This window comes from Ipomoea nil, unplaced genomic scaffold (genome assembly GCF_001879475.1).
Source record: "Ipomoea nil cultivar Tokyo-kokei standard unplaced genomic scaffold, Asagao_1.1 scaffold0715, whole genome shotgun sequence".
NCBI classification, from domain to species: Eukaryota; Viridiplantae; Streptophyta; class Magnoliopsida; order Solanales; family Convolvulaceae; genus Ipomoea; species Ipomoea nil.
In genome coordinates, this window is record NW_017617143.1 from 403,248 (window position 1) to 420,524 (window position 17,277).

The following is a 17,277-nucleotide window of genomic DNA, read 5'->3' on the forward strand; positions in this document are numbered from 1 at the left end:
TATGTTTAGATAATTATATTTCCATAAATTCAATATCTCTTTTAGTAGGAATACCACGGAGGATACACGTGATCAGGTTGCGGGGCTCCTTGATGTGCCCAACGCTGACAATTTTGGAAGGTATTTGGGCTTGCCATCGTTTATAGGTAAAAATAAAAGGGTTGCGTTTTCATGCTAACACTATGTGTTGGGACTATGTCCCCCTGGCTTCTTTCTAGCTTCGTAATTAATTCCACAATGACTTTTGGGTTTAAAAAAAGATAATTATATTTTAATTTTGTAAATTGTGATATAATTATAATTTTTTTAACTTGTATTTAACATTAATATAATTTATTTGTCATATTTTTATTTTATAATTATAATATTATAAAATTTAAAATTATACAGTTCATAACTTAATATAATTTATAAAAATGTATATATAGGCCGCAACTAATATATCGTACAAGGTCTCAAGTGTTATCAAATGATATATTGTATATGCACTGCGCTGCGTATATTCGACATATACGTTCACTTGTTGACAACAATGATTAAATATTCTAAATTAACAATATTAGTTTAAAATTATATATGTATGACCGTATAGCGCAGTGGATTAGAGTGTCTTACTTCAGATCAAAAGGTCGTGGGTTCGACTCCCACTGTGGTTGTTGAAATTATTTCCCTTTAAGAAAAACTTTAAACATAAACTCTTCCCCAACGAAAAGGAAAATTCCTAAAACATAAACTCTTCCCCAACAAAAAGGAAAAATCATCGAATAGACACTTTACTGCAGTTCCTTTTTCTTGCCATTCCAGGAATCTTACAATTACTGCCAACACCTTCTTTTGTCACACATGGTCTTTTACAATGATTTATATTATTTTCTTTACTTGATATTACATAGATGTGAGATTTACCCTTAGATAATGTTTGTAAAGTTCTTTCGTAATCTAAAAATAATAATTCGAATGTAATATGTTTAGATAATTATATTTCCTTAAATTCAATATCTCTTTTAGTAGGAATACCACGGAGGATACACGTGATCAGGTTGCGGGGCTGCTTGGTGTGCCCAAAGCTGACAATCTTGGAAGGTATTTGGGCCTGCCATCGTTTATAGGTAGAAATAAAAGGGTTGTTTTTTCATGCTAACACTATGTGTTGGGTCTATGTCCCCCTGGCTTCTTTCTAACTTCGTAATTAATTTCACAACGATTTTTGGCTTTCAAAAAATATAATTATATTTTAATTTTGTAAATTATGATATAATTATAATTTTTTTTAACTTGTATTTAACATTAATATAATTTATTTGTCATATTTTTATTTTATAATTATAATATTATAAAATTTAAAATTATACAGTTCATAACTTAATATAATTTATAAAAATGTATATATAGGCCGCAACTAATATATCGTACAAGGTCTCAAGTGTTATCAAATGATATATTGTATATGCACTGCGCGGCGTATATTCGACATATACGTTCACTTGTTGACAACAATGATTAAATATTCTAAATTAACAATATTAGTTTAAAAGTATATATGTATGACCGTACAGCGCAGTGGATTAGCGCGTTTGACTTCGGATCAGAAGGTTGTGGGTTCGACTCCCACTGTGGTTGTTGAAATTATTTCCCTTTAAGAAAAACTTTAAACATAAACTCTTCCCCAACGAAAAGGAAAAATCCTAAAACATAAACTCTTCCCCAACAAAAAGGAAAAATCATCGAATAGACACTTTACTGCAGATTTCCTTTTTCTTGCCATTCCAGGAATCTTACAATTACTGCCAACACCTTCTTTTGTCACACATGGTCTTTTACAATGATTTATCTTATTTTCTTTACTTGATATTACATAGGTGTGAGATTTACCCTTAGATAATGTTTGTAAAGTTCTTTCGTAATCTAAAAATAATAATTCGAATATAATATGTTTAGATAATTAGATTTCCATAAATTCAATATCTCTTTTAGTAGGAATACCACGGAGGATACACGTTCTCAGGTTGCGGGGCTGCTTGGTGTGCCCAAAGCTGACAATCTTGGAAGGTATTTGGGCCTGCCATCGTTTATAGGTAGAAATAAAAGGGTTGTTTTTTCATGCTAACACTATGTGTTGGGTCTATGTCCCCCTGGCTTCTTTCTAACTTCGTAATTAATTTCACAATGATTTTTGGCTTTCAAAAAATATAATTATATTTTAATTTTGTAAATTGTGATATAATTATAATTTTTTTAACTTGTATTTAACATTAATATAATTTATTTGTCATATTTTTATTTTATAATTATAATATTATAAAATTTAAAATTATACAGTTCATAACTTAATATAATTTATAAAAATGTATATATAGGCCGCAACTAATATATCGTACAGGGTCTCAAGTGTTATCAAATGATATATTGTATATGCACTGCGCGGTGTATATTCGACAAATACGTTCACTTGTTGACAACAATGATTAAATATTCTAAATTAACAATATTAGTTTAAAAGTATATATGTATGACCGTATAGCGCAGTGGATTAGCGCGTCTGACTTCGGATCAGAAGGTCGTGGGTTCGACTCCCACTGTGGTCGCTGAAATTATTTCTCTTTAAGAAAAACATTAAACATAAACTCTTCCCCAACAAAAAGGAAAAATCGTCAAATAGACACTTTACACGATGCAGATTTCCTTGGGAGAGTGAAGATGATTTTCTTGCCATTCCAGGAATCTTACAATTACTGCCAACACCTTCTTTTGTCACACATGGTCTTGTACAATGATTTATCTTATTTTCTTTACTTGATATTACATAGATGTGAGATTTATTTTCTTTACTTGATATTACAAAGATGTGAGATTTACCCATAGATAATGTTTGTAAAGTTCTTTCGTCATCTAAAAATAATAATTCGAATGTAATATGTTTAGATAATTATATTTCCATAAATTCAATATCTCTTTTAGTAGGAATACCACGGAGGATACACGTGATCAGGTTGGGGGCTGCTTGGTGTGCCCAACGCTGACAATTTTGGAAGGTATTTGGGCCTGCCATCGTTTATAGGTAGAAATAAAAGGGTTTCTTTTTCATGCTAACACTATGTGTTGGGTCTATGTCCCCCTGTCTTCTGTCTAACTTCGTAATTAATTCCACAATGATTTTTGGGTTTAAAAAAAGATAATTATATTTTAATTTTGTAAATTGTGTTATAATTATAATTTTTTTTAACTTGTATTTAACATTAATATAATTCATTTGTCATATTTTTATTTTATAATTATAATATTATAAAATTTAAAATTATACAGTTCATAACTTAATATAATTTATAAAAATGTATATATAGGCCGCAACTAATATATCGTACAAGGTCTCAAGGGTTATCAAATGATATATTGTATATGCACTGTGCGGCGTATATTCGACATATACGTTCACTTGTTGACAACAATGATTAAATATTCTAAATTAACAATATTAGTTTAAAACTATATATGTATGACCGTATAGCGCAGTGGATTAGCGCGTCTGACTTCGGATTAGAAGGTCGTGGGTTCGACTACACTGTGGTCGCTTAAATTATTTCCCTTTAAAAAAAACTTTAAACATAAACACTTCCCCAACAAAAAGGAAAAATCCTAAAACATAAACTCTTCCCCAACAAAAAGGAAAAATCGTCAAATAGACACTTACACTTTGCACGATGCAGGTTTCCTTTCCAGGAATCTTACAATTACTGCCAACACCTTCTTTTGTCACACATTGTCTTGTACAATGATTTATCTTATTTTCTTTACTTGATATTACATAGATGTGAGATTTACCCTTACATAATGTTTGTAAAGTTCTTTCGTAATCTAAAAATAATAATTCGAATGTAATATGTTTAGATAATTAGATTTCCATAAATTCAATATCTCTATTAGTAGGAATACCACGGAGGATACATCTGATCAGGTTGCGGGGCTGCTTGATGTGCCCAACGCTGACAATTTTGGAAGGTATTTGGGCCTACCATCGTTTATAGGTAAAAATAAAAGGGTTGCGTTTTCATGCTAACTCTATGTGTTAGGACTATGTCACCCTGGCTTCTTTCTAGCTTCGTAATTAATTCCACAATGATTTTTTGGTTTAAAAAAAAGATAATTATATTTTAATTTTGTAAATTGTGATATAATTATTATTTTTTTTTAACTTGTATTTAACATTAATATAATTTATTTGTCATATTTTTATTTTATAATTATAATATTATAAAATTTAAAATTATACAGTTCAAAACTTAATATAATTTATAAAAATGTATATATAGGCCGCAACTAATATATCGTACAAGGTCTCAAGTGTTATCAAATGATATATTGTATATGCACTGCGCGGCGTATATTCGACATATACGTTCACTTGTTTACAACAATGATTAAATATTCTAAATTAACAATATTAGTTTAAAACAATATATGTATGACTGTATAGCGCAGTGGATTAGCGCGTCTGACTTCGGATCAGAGAGTCGTGGGTTCGACTCCCACTGTGGTCGCTTAAATTATTTCCGTTTAAAAAAAACTTTAAACATAAACACTTCCCCAACAAAAAGGAAAAATCCTAAAACATAAACTCTTCCCCAACAAAAAGGAAAAATCGTCAAATAGACACTTTACACGATGCAGATTTCCTTGGGAGAGTGAAGATGATTTTCTTGCCATTCCAGGAATCTTACAATTGTCACACATGGTCTTGTACAATGATTTATCTTATTTTCTTTACTTGATATTACATAGATGTGAGATTTACCCTTAGATAATGTTTGTAAAGTTCTTTCGTAATCTAAAAATAATAATTCGAATGTAATATGTTTAGATAATTATATTTCCATAAATTCAATATCTCTTTTAGTAGGAATACCACGGAGGATACACGTGATCAGGTTGGGGGCTGCTTGGTGTGCCCAACGCTGACAATTTTGGAAGGTATTTGGGCCTGCCATCGTTTATAGGTAGAAATAAAAGGGTTGCTTTTTCATGCTAACACTATGTGTTGGGTCTATGTCCCCCTGTCTTCTTTCTAACTTCGTAATTAATTTCACAATGATTTTTGGCTTTCAAAAAAGATAATTATATTTTAATTTTGTAAATTGTGATATAATTATAATTTTTTTAACTTGTATTTAACATTAATATAATTTATTTGTCATATTTTTATTTTATAATTATAATATTATAAAATTTAAAATTATACAGTTCATAACTTAATATAATTTATAAAAATGTATATATAGGCCGCAACTAATATATCGTACAAAGTCTCAAGTGTTATCAAATGATATATTGTATATGCACTGCGCGGCGTATATTCGACATATACGTTCACTTGTTGACAACAATGATTAAATATTCTAAATTAACAATATTAGTTTAAAACTATATATGTATGACCGTATAGCGCAGTGGATTAGCGCGTCTGACTTCGGATTAGAAGGTTGTGGGTTCGACTCCACTGTGGTCGCTTAAATTATTTCCCTTTAAAAAAAACTTTAAACATAAACACTTCCCCAACAAAAAGGAAAAATCCTAAAACATAAACTCTTCCCCAACAAAAAGGAAAAATCGTCAAATAGACACTTTACACGATGCAGATTTCCTTTCCAGGAATCTTACAATTACTGCCAACACCTTCTTTTGTCACACATTGTCTTGTACAATGATTTATCTTATTTTCTTTACTTGATATTACATAGATGTGAGATTTACCCTTACATAATGTTTGTAAAGTTCTTTCGTAATCTAAAAATAATAATTCGAATGTAATATGTTTAGATAATTAGATTTCCATAAATTCAATATCTCTTTTAGTAGGAATACCACGGAGGATACATCTGATCAGGTTGCGGGACTGCTTGATGTGCCCAACGCTGACAATTTTGGAAGGTATTTGAGCCTACCATCGTTTATAGGTAAAAATAAAAGGGTTGCATTTTCATGCTAACACTATGTGTTAGGACTATGTCACCCTGGCTTCTTTCTAGCTTCGTAATTAATTCCACAATGATTTTTTGGTTTAAAAAAAAGATAATTATATTTTAATTTTGTAAATTGTGATATAATTATTATTTTTTTTAACTTGTATTTAACATTAATATAATTTATTTGTCATATTTTTATTTTATAATTATAATATTATAAAATTTAAAATTATACAGTTCAAAACTTAATATAATTTATAAAAATGTATATATAGGCCGCAACTAATATATCGTACAAGGTCTCAAGTGTTATCAAATGATATATTGTATATGCACTGCGCGGCGTATATTCGACATATACGTTCACTTGTTGACAACAATGATTAAATATTCTAAATTAACAATATTAGTTTAAAAGTATATATGTATGACCGTATAGCGCAGTGGATTAGCGCATCTGATTTCGAATCAGTAGGTCGTTGGTTCGACTCCCACTGTGGTCGCTGAAATTATTTCCCTTTAAGAAAAACTTTAAACATAAACTCTTCCCCAGCAAAGAGGGAAAAATCCTAAAACACAAACTCTTCTCCAAAAAAAAAAGGAAAAATCGATGCAGATTTCCTTGGGAGAGTGAAGATGATTTTACTGCCAACACATTCTTTTGTCACACATGGTCTTGTACAATGATTTATCTTATTTTCTTTACTTGATATTACATAGATGTGAGATTTACCCTTAGATAATGTTTGTAAAGTTCTTTCGTAATCTAAAAATAATAATTCGAATGTAATATGTTTAGATAATTAGATTTCCATAAATTCAATATCTCTTTTAGTAGGAATACCACGGAGGATACACGTGATCAGGTTGCGGGGCTGCTTTATGTGCCCAACGCTGACAATTTTGGAAGGTATTTGGGCCTGCCACCGTTTATAGGTAAAAATAAAAGGGTTGCGTTTTCATGCTAACATTATGTTTTGGGACTATGTCCCCCTGGCTTCTTTCTAGCTTCGTAATTAATTCCACAATGATTTTTGGGTTTAAAAAAAGATAATTATATTTTAATTTTGTAAATTGTGATATAATTATAATTTTTTTTAACTTGTATTTAACATTAATATAATTCATTTGTCATATTTTTATTTTATAATTATAATATTATAAAATTTAAAATTATACAGTTCATAACTTAATATAATTTATAAAAATGTATATATAGGCCGCAACTAATATATCGTACAAGGTCTCAAGGGTTATCAAATGATATATTGTATATGCACTGTGCGGCGTATATTCGACATATATGTTCACTTGTTGACAACAATGATTGAAAATTCTAAATTAACAATATTAGTTTAAAAGTATATATGTATGACTGTATAGCGCAGTGGATTAGCGCGTCTGATTTTGGATCAGAAGGTCGTGGGTTCGACTCCCACTGTGGTCGTTTAAATTATTTCCCTTTAAGAAAAACTTTAAACATAAACTCTTCCCCAACAAAAAGGAAAAATCCTAAAACATAAATTCTTCCCCAACAAAAAGGAAAAATAGTTAACAAGGAGAGTGACTGACTCAAGGAATCTTACAATTACTGCCAACACCTTCTTTTGTCACACATGGTCTTATACAATGATTTATCTTATTTTCTTTACTTGATATTACATAGATGTGAGATTTACCCTTAGATAATGTTTGTATAGTTCTTTCGTAATATAAAAATAATAATTCGAATGTAATATTTTTAGATAATTATATTTCCATAAATTCAATATCTCTTTTAGTAGGAATACCACGGAGGATACACGTGATCAGGTTGCGGGGCTGCTTGGTGTGCCCTACGCTGACAATTTTGGAAGGTATTTGGGCCTGCCATCATTTTTAGGTAGAAATAAAAGGATTGCGTTTTCATGCTAGCACTATGTGTTGGTACTATGTCCCCCTGGCTTCTTTCTAGCTTCGTAATTAATTCCACAATGATTTTTGGATTTCAAAAAAGATAGTTATATATTAATTTTGTAAATTGTGATATAATTATAATTTTTTTAACTTGTATTTAACATTAATATAATTTATTTGACATATTTTTATTTTATAATTATAATATTATAAAATTTAAAATTATACAGTTCATAACTTAATATAATTTATAAAAATGTATATATAGGCCGCAACTAATATATCGTACAAGGTCTCAAGTGTTATCAAAAGATATATTGTATATGCACTGCGCGGCGTAAATTCGACATATACGTGCACTTGTTGACAACAATGGTTAAATATTCTAAATTAACAATATCAGTTTAAAAGTATATATGTATGACCGCATAGCGCAGTAGATTAGCGCGTCTAATTTCGGTTCAGAAGGTCGTGGGTTCAACTCCCACTGTGGTTGCTTAAATTATTTCGCTTTAAGGAAAACCCTGCCAACACATTCTTTTGTCACACATGGTCTTGTACAATGATTTATCTTATTTTCTTTACTTGATATTACATAGATGTGAGATTTACCCTTACATAATGTTTGTAAAGTTCTTTCGTAATCTAAAAATAATAATTCGAATGTAATATGTTTAGATAATTAGATTTCCATAAATTCAATATCTCTTTTAGTAGGAATACCACGGAGGATACACGTGATCAGGTTGCGGGGCTGCTTGATGTGCCCAACGCTGACAATTTTGGAAGGTATTTGGGCCTGCCACCGTTTATAGGTAAAAATAAAAGGGTTGCGTTTTCATGCTAACATTATGTGTTGGGACTATGTCCCCCTGGCTTCTTTCTAGCTTCGTAATTAATTCCACAATGATTTTTGGGTTTAAAAAAAGATAATTATATTTTAATTTTGTAAATTGTGATATAATTATAATTTTTTTTAACTTGTATTTAACATTAATATAATTCATTTGTCATATTTTTATTTTATAATTATAATATTATAAAATTTAAAATTATACAGTTCATAACTTAATATAATTTATAAAAATGTATATATAGGCCGCAACTAATATATCGTACAAGGTCTCAAGGGTTATCAAATGATATATTGTATATGCACTGTGCGGCGTATATTCGACATATATGTTCACTTGTTGACAACAATGATTGAAAATTCTAAATTAACAATATTAGTTTAAAAGTATGTATGTATGACTGTATAGCGCAGTGGATTAGCGCGTCTGATTTTGGATCAGAAGGTCGTGGGTTCGACTCCCACTGTGGTCGTTTAAATTATTTCCTTTTAAGAAAAACTTTAAACATAAACTCTTCCCCAACAAAAAGGAAAAATCCTAAAACATAAATTCTTCCCCAACAAAAAGGAAAAATAGTTAACAAGGAGAGTGACTCAAGGAATCTTACAATTACTGCCAACACCTTCTTTTGTCACACATGGTCTTATACAATGATTTATCTTATTTTCTTTACTTGATATTACATAGATGTGAGATTTACCCTTAGATAATGTTTGTATAGTTCTTTCGTAATATAAAAATAATAATTCGAATGTAATATTTTTAGATAATTAAATTTCCATAAATTCAATATCTCTTTTAGTAGGAATACCACGGAGGATACACGTGATCAGGTTGCGGGGCTGCTTGGTGTGCCCTACGCTGACAATTTTGGAAGGTATTTGGGCCTGCCATCATTTTTAGGTAGAAACAAAAGGATTGCGTTTTCATGCTAGCACTATGTGTTGGTACTATGTCCCCCTGGCTTCTTTCTAGCTTCGTAATTAATTCCACAATGATTTTTGGATTTCAAAAAAGATAGTTATATATTAATTTTGTAAATTGTGATATAATTATAATTTTTTTAACTTGTATTTAACATTAATATAATTTATTTGACATATTTTTATTTTATAATTATAATATTATAAAATTTAAAATTATACAGTTCATAACTTAATATAATTTATAAAAATGTATATATAGGCCGCAACTAATATATCGTACAAGGTCTCAAGTGTTATCAAAAGATATATTGTATATGCACTGCGCGGCGTAAATTCGACATATACGTGCACTTGTTGACAACAATGGTTAAATATTCTAAATTAACAATATCAGTTTAAAAGTATATATGTATGACCGCATAGCGCAGTAGATTAGCGCGTCTAATTTCGGTTCAGAAGGTCGTGGGTTCAACTCCCACTGTGGTTGCTTAAATTATTTTGCTTTAAGGAAAACCCTGCCAACACATTCTTTTGTCACACATGGTCTTGTACAATGATTTATCTTATTTTCTTTACTTGATATTACATAGATGTGAGATTTACCCTTACATAATGTTTGTAAAGTTCTTTCGTAATCTAAAAATAATAATTCGAATGTAATATGTTTAGATAATTAGATTTCCATAAATTCAATATCTCTTTTAGTAGGAATACCACGGAGGATACATCTGATCAGGTTGCGGGGCTGCTTGATGTGCCCAACGCTGACAATTTTGGAAGGTATTTGGGCCTACCATCGTTTATAGGTAAAAATAAAAGGGTTGCGTTTTCATGCTAACACTATGTGTTAGGACTATGTCACCCTGGCTTCTTTCTAGCTTCGTAATTAATTCCACAATGATTTTTTGGTTTAAAAAAAAGATAATTATATTTTAATTTTGTAAATTGTGATATAATTATTATTTTTTTTTAACTTGTATTTAACATTAATATAATTTATTTGTCATATTTTTATTTTATAATTATAATATTATAAAATTTAAAATTATACAGTTCAAAACTTAATATAATTTATAAAAATGTATATATAGGCCGCAACTAATATATCGTACAAGGTCTCAAGTGTTATCAAATGATATATTGTATATGCACTGCGCGGCGTATATTCGACATATACGTTCACTTGTTTACAACAATGATTAAATATTCTAAATTAACAATATTAGTTTAAAACAATATATGTATGACTGTATAGCGCAGTGGATTAGCGCGTCTGACTTCGGATCAGAAAGTCGTGGGTTCGACTCCCACTGTGGTCGCTTAAATTATTTCCGTTTAAAAAAAACTTTAAACATAAACACTTCCCCAACAAAAAGGAAAAATCCTAAAACATAAACTCTTCCCCAACAAAAAGGAAAAATCGTCAAATAGACACTTTACACGATGCAGATTTCCTTGGAGAGTGAAGATGATTTTCTTGCCATTCCAGGAATCTTACAATTGTCACACATGGTCTTGTACAATGATTTATCTTATTTTCTTTACTTGATATTACATAGATGTGAGATTTACCCTTAGATAATGTTTGTAAAGTTCTTTCGTAATCTAAAAATAATAATTCGAATGTAATATGTTTAGATAATTATATTTCCATAAATTCAATATCTCTTTTAGTAGGAATACCACGGAGGATACACGTGATCAGGTTGGGGGCTGCTTGGTGTGCCCAACGCTGACAATTTTGGAAGGTATTTGGGCCTGCCATCGTTTATAGGTAGAAATAAAAGGGTTGCTTTTTCATGCTAACACTATGTGTTGGGTCTATGTCCCCCTGTCTTCTTTCTAACTTCGTAATTAATTTCACAATGATTTTTGGCTTTCAAAAAAGATAATTATATTTTAATTTTGTAAATTGTGATATAATTATAATTTTTTTAACTTGTATTTAACATTAATATAATTTATTTGTCATATTTTTATTTTATAATTATAATATTATAAAATTTAAAATTATACAGTTCATAACTTAATATAATTTATAAAAATGTATATATAGGCCGCAACTAATATATCGTACAAGGTCTCAAGTGTTATCAAATGATATATTGTATATGCACTGCGCGGCGTATATTCGACATATACGTTCACTTGTTGACAACAATGATTAAATATTCTAAATTAACAATATTAGTTTAAAACTATATATGTATGACCGTATAGTGCAGTGGATTAGCGCGTCTGACTTCGGATTAGAAGGTCGTGGGTTCGACTCCACTGTGGTCGCTTAAATTATTTCCCTTTAAAAAAAACTTTAAACATAAACACTTCCCCAACAAAAAGGAAAAATCCTAAAACATAAACTCTTCCCCAACAAAAAGGAAAAATCGTCAAATAGACACTTTACACGATGCAGATTTCCTTTCCAGGAATCTTACAATTACTGCCAACACCTTCTTTTGTCACACATTGTCTTGTACAATGATTTATCTTATTTTCTTTACTTGATATTACATAGATGTGAGATTTACCCTTACATAATGTTTGTAAAGTTCTTTCGTAATCTAAAAATAATAATTCGAATGTAATATGTTTAGATAATTAGATTTCCATAAATTCAATATCTCTTTTAGTAGGAATACCACGGAGGATACATCTGATCAGGTTGCGGGGCTGCTTGATGTGCCCAACGCTGACAATTTTGGAAGGTATTTGAGCCTACCATCGTTTATAGGTAAAAATAAAAGGGTTGCGTTTTCATGCTAACACTATGTGTTAGGACTATGTCACCCTGGCTTCTTTCTAGCTTCGTAATTAATTCCACAATGATTTTTTGGTTTAAAAAAAAAGATAATTATATTTTAATTTTGTAAATTGTGATATAATTATTATTTTTTTTAACTTGTATTTAACATTAATATAATTTATTTGTCATATTTTTATTTTATAATTATAATATTATAAAATTTAAAATTATACAGTTCAAAACTTAATATAATTTATAAAAATGTATATATAGGCCGCAACTAATATATCGTACAAGGTCTCAAGTGTTATCAAATGATATATTGTATATGCACTGCGCGGCGTATATTCGACATATACGTTCACTTGTTGACAACAATGATTAAATATTCTAAATTAACAATATTAGTTTAAAAGTATATATGTATGACCGTATAGCGCAGTGGATTAGCGCATCTGATTTCGAATCAGTAGGTTGTTGGTTCGACTCCCACTGTGGTCGCTGAAATTATTTCCCTTTAAGAAAAACTTTAAACATAAACTCTTCCCCAGCAAAGAGGGAAAAATCCTAAAACACAAACTCTTCTCCAAAAAAAAAAGGAAAAATCGATGCAGATTTCCTTGGGAGAGTGAAGATGATTTTCTTGCCATTACAATTACTGCCAACACCTTCTTTTGTCACACATGGTCTTGTACAATGATTTATCTTATTTTCTTTACTTGATATTACATAGATGTGAGATTTACCCTTAGATAATGTTTGTAAAGTTCTTTCGTAATCTAAAAATAATAATTCGAATGTAATATGTTTAGATAATTAGATTTCCATAAATTCAATATCTCTTTTAGTAGGAATACCACGGAGGATACACGTGATCAGGTTGCGGGGCTGCTTTATGTGCCCAACGCTGACAATTTTGGAAGGTATTTGGGCCTGCCACCGTTTATAGGTAAAAATAAAAGGGTTGCGTTTTCATGCTAACATTATGTGTTGGGACTATGTCCCCCTGGCTTCTTTCTAGCTTCGTAATTAATTCCACAATGATTTTTGGGTTTAAAAAAAGATAATTATATTTTAATTTTGTAAATTGTGATATAATTATAATTTTTTTAACTTGTATTTAACATTAATATAATTCATTTGTCATATTTTTATTTTATAATTATAATATTATAAAATTTAAAATTATACAGTTCATAACTTAATATAATTTATAAAAATATATATATAGGCCGCAACTAATATATCGTACAAGGTCTCAAGGGTTATCAAATGATATATTGTATATGCACTGTGCGGCGTATATTCGACATATATGTTCACTTGTTGACAACAATGATTGAAAATTCTAAATTAACAATATTAGTTTAAAAGTATGTATGTATGACTGTATAGCGCAGTGGATTAGCGCGTCTGATTTTGGATCAGAAGGTCGTGGGTTCGACTCCCACTGTGGTCGTTTAAATTATTTCCCTTTAAGAAAAACTTTAAACATAAACTCTTCCCCAACAAAAAGGAAAAATCCTAAAACATAAATTCTTCCCCAACAAAAAGGAAAAATAGTTAACAAGGAGAGTGACTCAAGGAATCTTACAATTACTGCCAACACCTTCTTTTGTCACACATGGTCTTATACAATGATTTATCTTATTTTCTTTACTTGATATTACATAGATGTGAGATTTACCCTTAGATAATGTTTGTATAGTTCTTTCGTAATACAAAAATAATAATTCGAATGTAATATTTTTAGATAATTATATTTCCATAAATTCAATATCTCTTTTAGTAGGAATACCACGGAGGATACACGTGATCAGGTTGCGGGGCTGCTTGGTGTGCCCTACGCTGACAATTTTGGAAGGTATTTGGGCCTGCCATCATTTTTAGGTAGAAATAAAAGGATTGCGTTTTCATGCTAGCACTATGTGTTGGTACTATGTCCCCCTGGCTTCTTTCTAGCTTCGTAATTAATTCCACAATGATTTTTGGCTTTCAAAAAAGATAGTTATATATTAATTTTGTAAATTGTGATATAATTATAATTTTTTTAACTTGTATTTAACATTAATATAATTTATTTGACATATTTTTATTTTATAATTATAATATTATAAAATTTAAAATTATACAGTTCATAACTTAATATAATTTATAAAAATATATATATAGGCCGCAACTAATATATCGTACAAGGTCTCAAGGGTTATCAAATGATATATTGTATATGCACTGTGCGGCGTATATTCGACATATATGTTCACTTGTTGACAACAATGATTGAAAATTCTAAATTAACAATATTAGTTTAAAAGTATGTATGTATGACTGTATAGCGCAGTGGATTAGCGCGTCTGATTTTGGATCAGAAGGTCGTGGGTTCGACTCCCACTGTGGTCGTTTAAATTATTTCCCTTTAAGAAAAACTTTAAACATAAACTCTTCCCCAACAAAAAGGAAAAATCCTAAAACATAAATTCTTCCCCAACAAAAAGGAAAAATAGTTAACAAGGAGAGTGACTCAAGGAATCTTACAATTACTGCCAACACCTTCTTTTGTCACACATGGTCTTATACAATGATTTATCTTATTTTCTTTACTTGATATTACATAGATGTGAGATTTACCCTTAGATAATGTTTGTATAGTTCTTTCGTAATACAAAAATAATAATTCGAATGTAATATTTTTAGATAATTATATTTCCATAAATTCAATATCTCTTTTAGTAGGAATACCACGGAGGATACACGTGATCAGGTTGCGGGGCTGCTTGGTGTGCCCTACGCTGACAATTTTGGAAGGTATTTGGGCCTGCCATCATTTTTAGGTAGAAATAAAAGGATTGCGTTTTCATGCTAGCACTATGTGTTGGTACTATGTCCCCCTGGCTTCTTTCTAGCTTCGTAATTAATTCCACAATGATTTTTGGCTTTCAAAAAAGATAGTTATATATTAATTTTGTAAATTGTGATATAATTATAATTTTTTTAACTTGTATTTAACATTAATATAATTTATTTGACATATTTTTATTTTATAATTATAATATTATAAAATTTAAAATTATACAGTTCATAACTTAATATAATTTATAAAAATGTATATATAGGCCGCAACTAATATATCGTACAAGGTCTCAAGTGTTATCAAAAGATATATTGTATATGCACTGCGCGGCGTAAATTCGACATATACGTGCACTTGTTGACAACAATGGTTAAATATTCTAAATTAACAATATCAGTTTAAAAGTATATATGTATGACAGCATAGCGCAGTAGATTAGCGCGTCTAATTTCGGTTCAGAAGGTCGTGGGTTCAACTCCCACTGTGGTTGCTTAAATTATTTCGCTTTAAGGAAAACCCTGCCAACACATTCTTTTGTCACACATGGTCTTGTACAATGATTTATCTTATTTTCTTTACTTGATATTACATAGATGTGAGATTTACCCTTAGATAAACTCTAAGAAAAACATAAACATAAACTCTTCCCCAACAAAAAGGTAAAATCCTAATACATAAACTCTTCTCCAACAAAAAGGAAAAATCGTCAAATAGACTCATTAACTTTACACGATGCAGATTTCCTTGGGAGAGTGAGGATGATTTTCTTGCCATTCCAGGAATCTTACAATTAAAAATATCATATAAAATAAATACTCTGCCAACACCTTCTTTTGTCACACATGGTCTTGTACAATGATTTATCTTATTTTCTTTACTTGATATTACATAGATGTGAGATTTACCCTTAGATAATCTTTGTAAAGTTCTTTCGTAATCTAAAAATAATAATTCGAATATAATATGTTTAGATAATTATATTTCCATAAATTCAATATCTCTTTTAGTAGGAATACCACGGAGGATACACGTGATCAGGTTGCGGGGCTGCTTGGTGTGCCCAACGCTGACAATTTTGGAAGGTATTTGGGCCTGCCATCATTTATTGGTAGAAATAAAAGGGTTGCTTTTTTATGCTAACACTATGTGTTGGGACTATGTCCCCCCAGGCTTCTTTCTAGCTTCATAATTTATTCCACAATGATTTTTGGCTTTCAATAAAGATAATTATATTTTAATTTTGTAAATTGTGATATAATTATAATTTTTTAATTTGTATTTATCATTAATATAATTTATTTGTGATATTTTTATTTTATAATTATAATATTATAAAATTTAATATTATACAATTCATAACTTAATATAATTTATAAAAATGTATATATAGGCCGCAACTAATATATTGTACAAGGTCTCAAGTGTTATCAAAAGATATATTGTATATGCTCTGCGCGGCGTATATTCGACATATACGTGCACTTGTTGACAACAATGGTTAAATATTCTAAATTAACTATATTATTTTAAAAGTATATATGTATGATCGCATAGCGCAATGGATTATCGCGTCTGACTTCGGATTAGAAGGTCGTGGATTCGACTCCCACTGTGGTGCTAACACCTTCTTTTGTCACACATGGTCTTGTACCATGATACTTGATATTACATAGATGTGAGATTGATTAGAAAAGATAATTCATTCAATTCAAACTGAAACCAATTACACATGAGTATATCTAGTCTCACCACTAAACACTCCTGACTAATAGACTAGAATTATAAGACTAATTATAGAACCACACAAATACTAACTATGTTACATGTAATCAAATAATAATAATAATAGTAACACTAATACACCCCCTCAAGCACAAGATTGATGATTCACAATGTTGAGCTTGTCTCGTAGAGCTGTAAAGTGTAAACCGAGGTCCAGAAAGTGGTTTGGTGAGAATATCGGCTAGCTGATCCTTGGTGGAGACGAAGTTGACCACGAAATCGCCGGAGGCCACCTTGTCACGAACAAAGTGGTAGTCTATCTCAACGT

At 30.0% G+C, this 17,277-nt stretch overlaps 15 non-coding genes across 15 annotated transcripts; all 15 read left to right on the top strand.

The window, feature by feature from the left end:
* Positions 1-582: 582 nt before the first annotated feature.
* TRNASTOP-UCA lies at positions 583-656 on the top strand. Its single transcript has one exon. It is a non-coding gene; the product is annotated as a tRNA-Sec (tRNA).
* Positions 657-1,546: 890 nt separating this feature from the next.
* TRNAR-UCG lies at positions 1,547-1,620 on the top strand. The gene has a single exon. It is a non-coding gene; the product is annotated as a tRNA-Arg (tRNA).
* An 891-nt stretch (positions 1,621-2,511) lies between these two features.
* TRNAR-UCG lies at positions 2,512-2,585 on the top strand. The gene has a single exon. It is a non-coding gene; the product is annotated as a tRNA-Arg (tRNA).
* A 1,876-nt stretch (positions 2,586-4,461) lies between these two features.
* On the top strand, positions 4,462-4,535 carry TRNAR-UCG. The gene has a single exon. It is a non-coding gene; the product is annotated as a tRNA-Arg (tRNA).
* An 892-nt stretch (positions 4,536-5,427) lies between these two features.
* TRNAR-UCG lies at positions 5,428-5,500 on the top strand. The gene has a single exon. It is a non-coding gene; the product is annotated as a tRNA-Arg (tRNA).
* An 886-nt stretch (positions 5,501-6,386) lies between these two features.
* On the top strand, positions 6,387-6,460 carry TRNAR-UCG. Its single transcript has one exon. It is a non-coding gene; the product is annotated as a tRNA-Arg (tRNA).
* Positions 6,461-7,330: 870 nt separating this feature from the next.
* On the top strand, positions 7,331-7,404 carry TRNAQ-UUG. The gene has a single exon. It is a non-coding gene; the product is annotated as a tRNA-Gln (tRNA).
* Positions 7,405-8,275: 871 nt separating this feature from the next.
* TRNAR-UCG lies at positions 8,276-8,349 on the top strand. The gene has a single exon. It is a non-coding gene; the product is annotated as a tRNA-Arg (tRNA).
* Positions 8,350-9,105: 756 nt separating this feature from the next.
* TRNAQ-UUG lies at positions 9,106-9,179 on the top strand. The gene has a single exon. It is a non-coding gene; the product is annotated as a tRNA-Gln (tRNA).
* Positions 9,180-10,046: 867 nt separating this feature from the next.
* On the top strand, positions 10,047-10,120 carry TRNAR-UCG. The gene has a single exon. It is a non-coding gene; the product is annotated as a tRNA-Arg (tRNA).
* Positions 10,121-10,878: 758 nt separating this feature from the next.
* TRNAR-UCG lies at positions 10,879-10,952 on the top strand. The gene has a single exon. It is a non-coding gene; the product is annotated as a tRNA-Arg (tRNA).
* An 891-nt stretch (positions 10,953-11,843) lies between these two features.
* On the top strand, positions 11,844-11,916 carry TRNAR-UCG. Its single transcript has one exon. It is a non-coding gene; the product is annotated as a tRNA-Arg (tRNA).
* Positions 11,917-12,803: 887 nt separating this feature from the next.
* Positions 12,804-12,877, top strand: TRNAR-UCG. The gene has a single exon. It is a non-coding gene; the product is annotated as a tRNA-Arg (tRNA).
* Positions 12,878-13,761: 884 nt separating this feature from the next.
* Positions 13,762-13,835, top strand: TRNAQ-UUG. The gene has a single exon. It is a non-coding gene; the product is annotated as a tRNA-Gln (tRNA).
* An 867-nt stretch (positions 13,836-14,702) lies between these two features.
* On the top strand, positions 14,703-14,776 carry TRNAQ-UUG. Its single transcript has one exon. It is a non-coding gene; the product is annotated as a tRNA-Gln (tRNA).
* Positions 14,777-17,277: the final 2,501 nt, after the last annotated feature.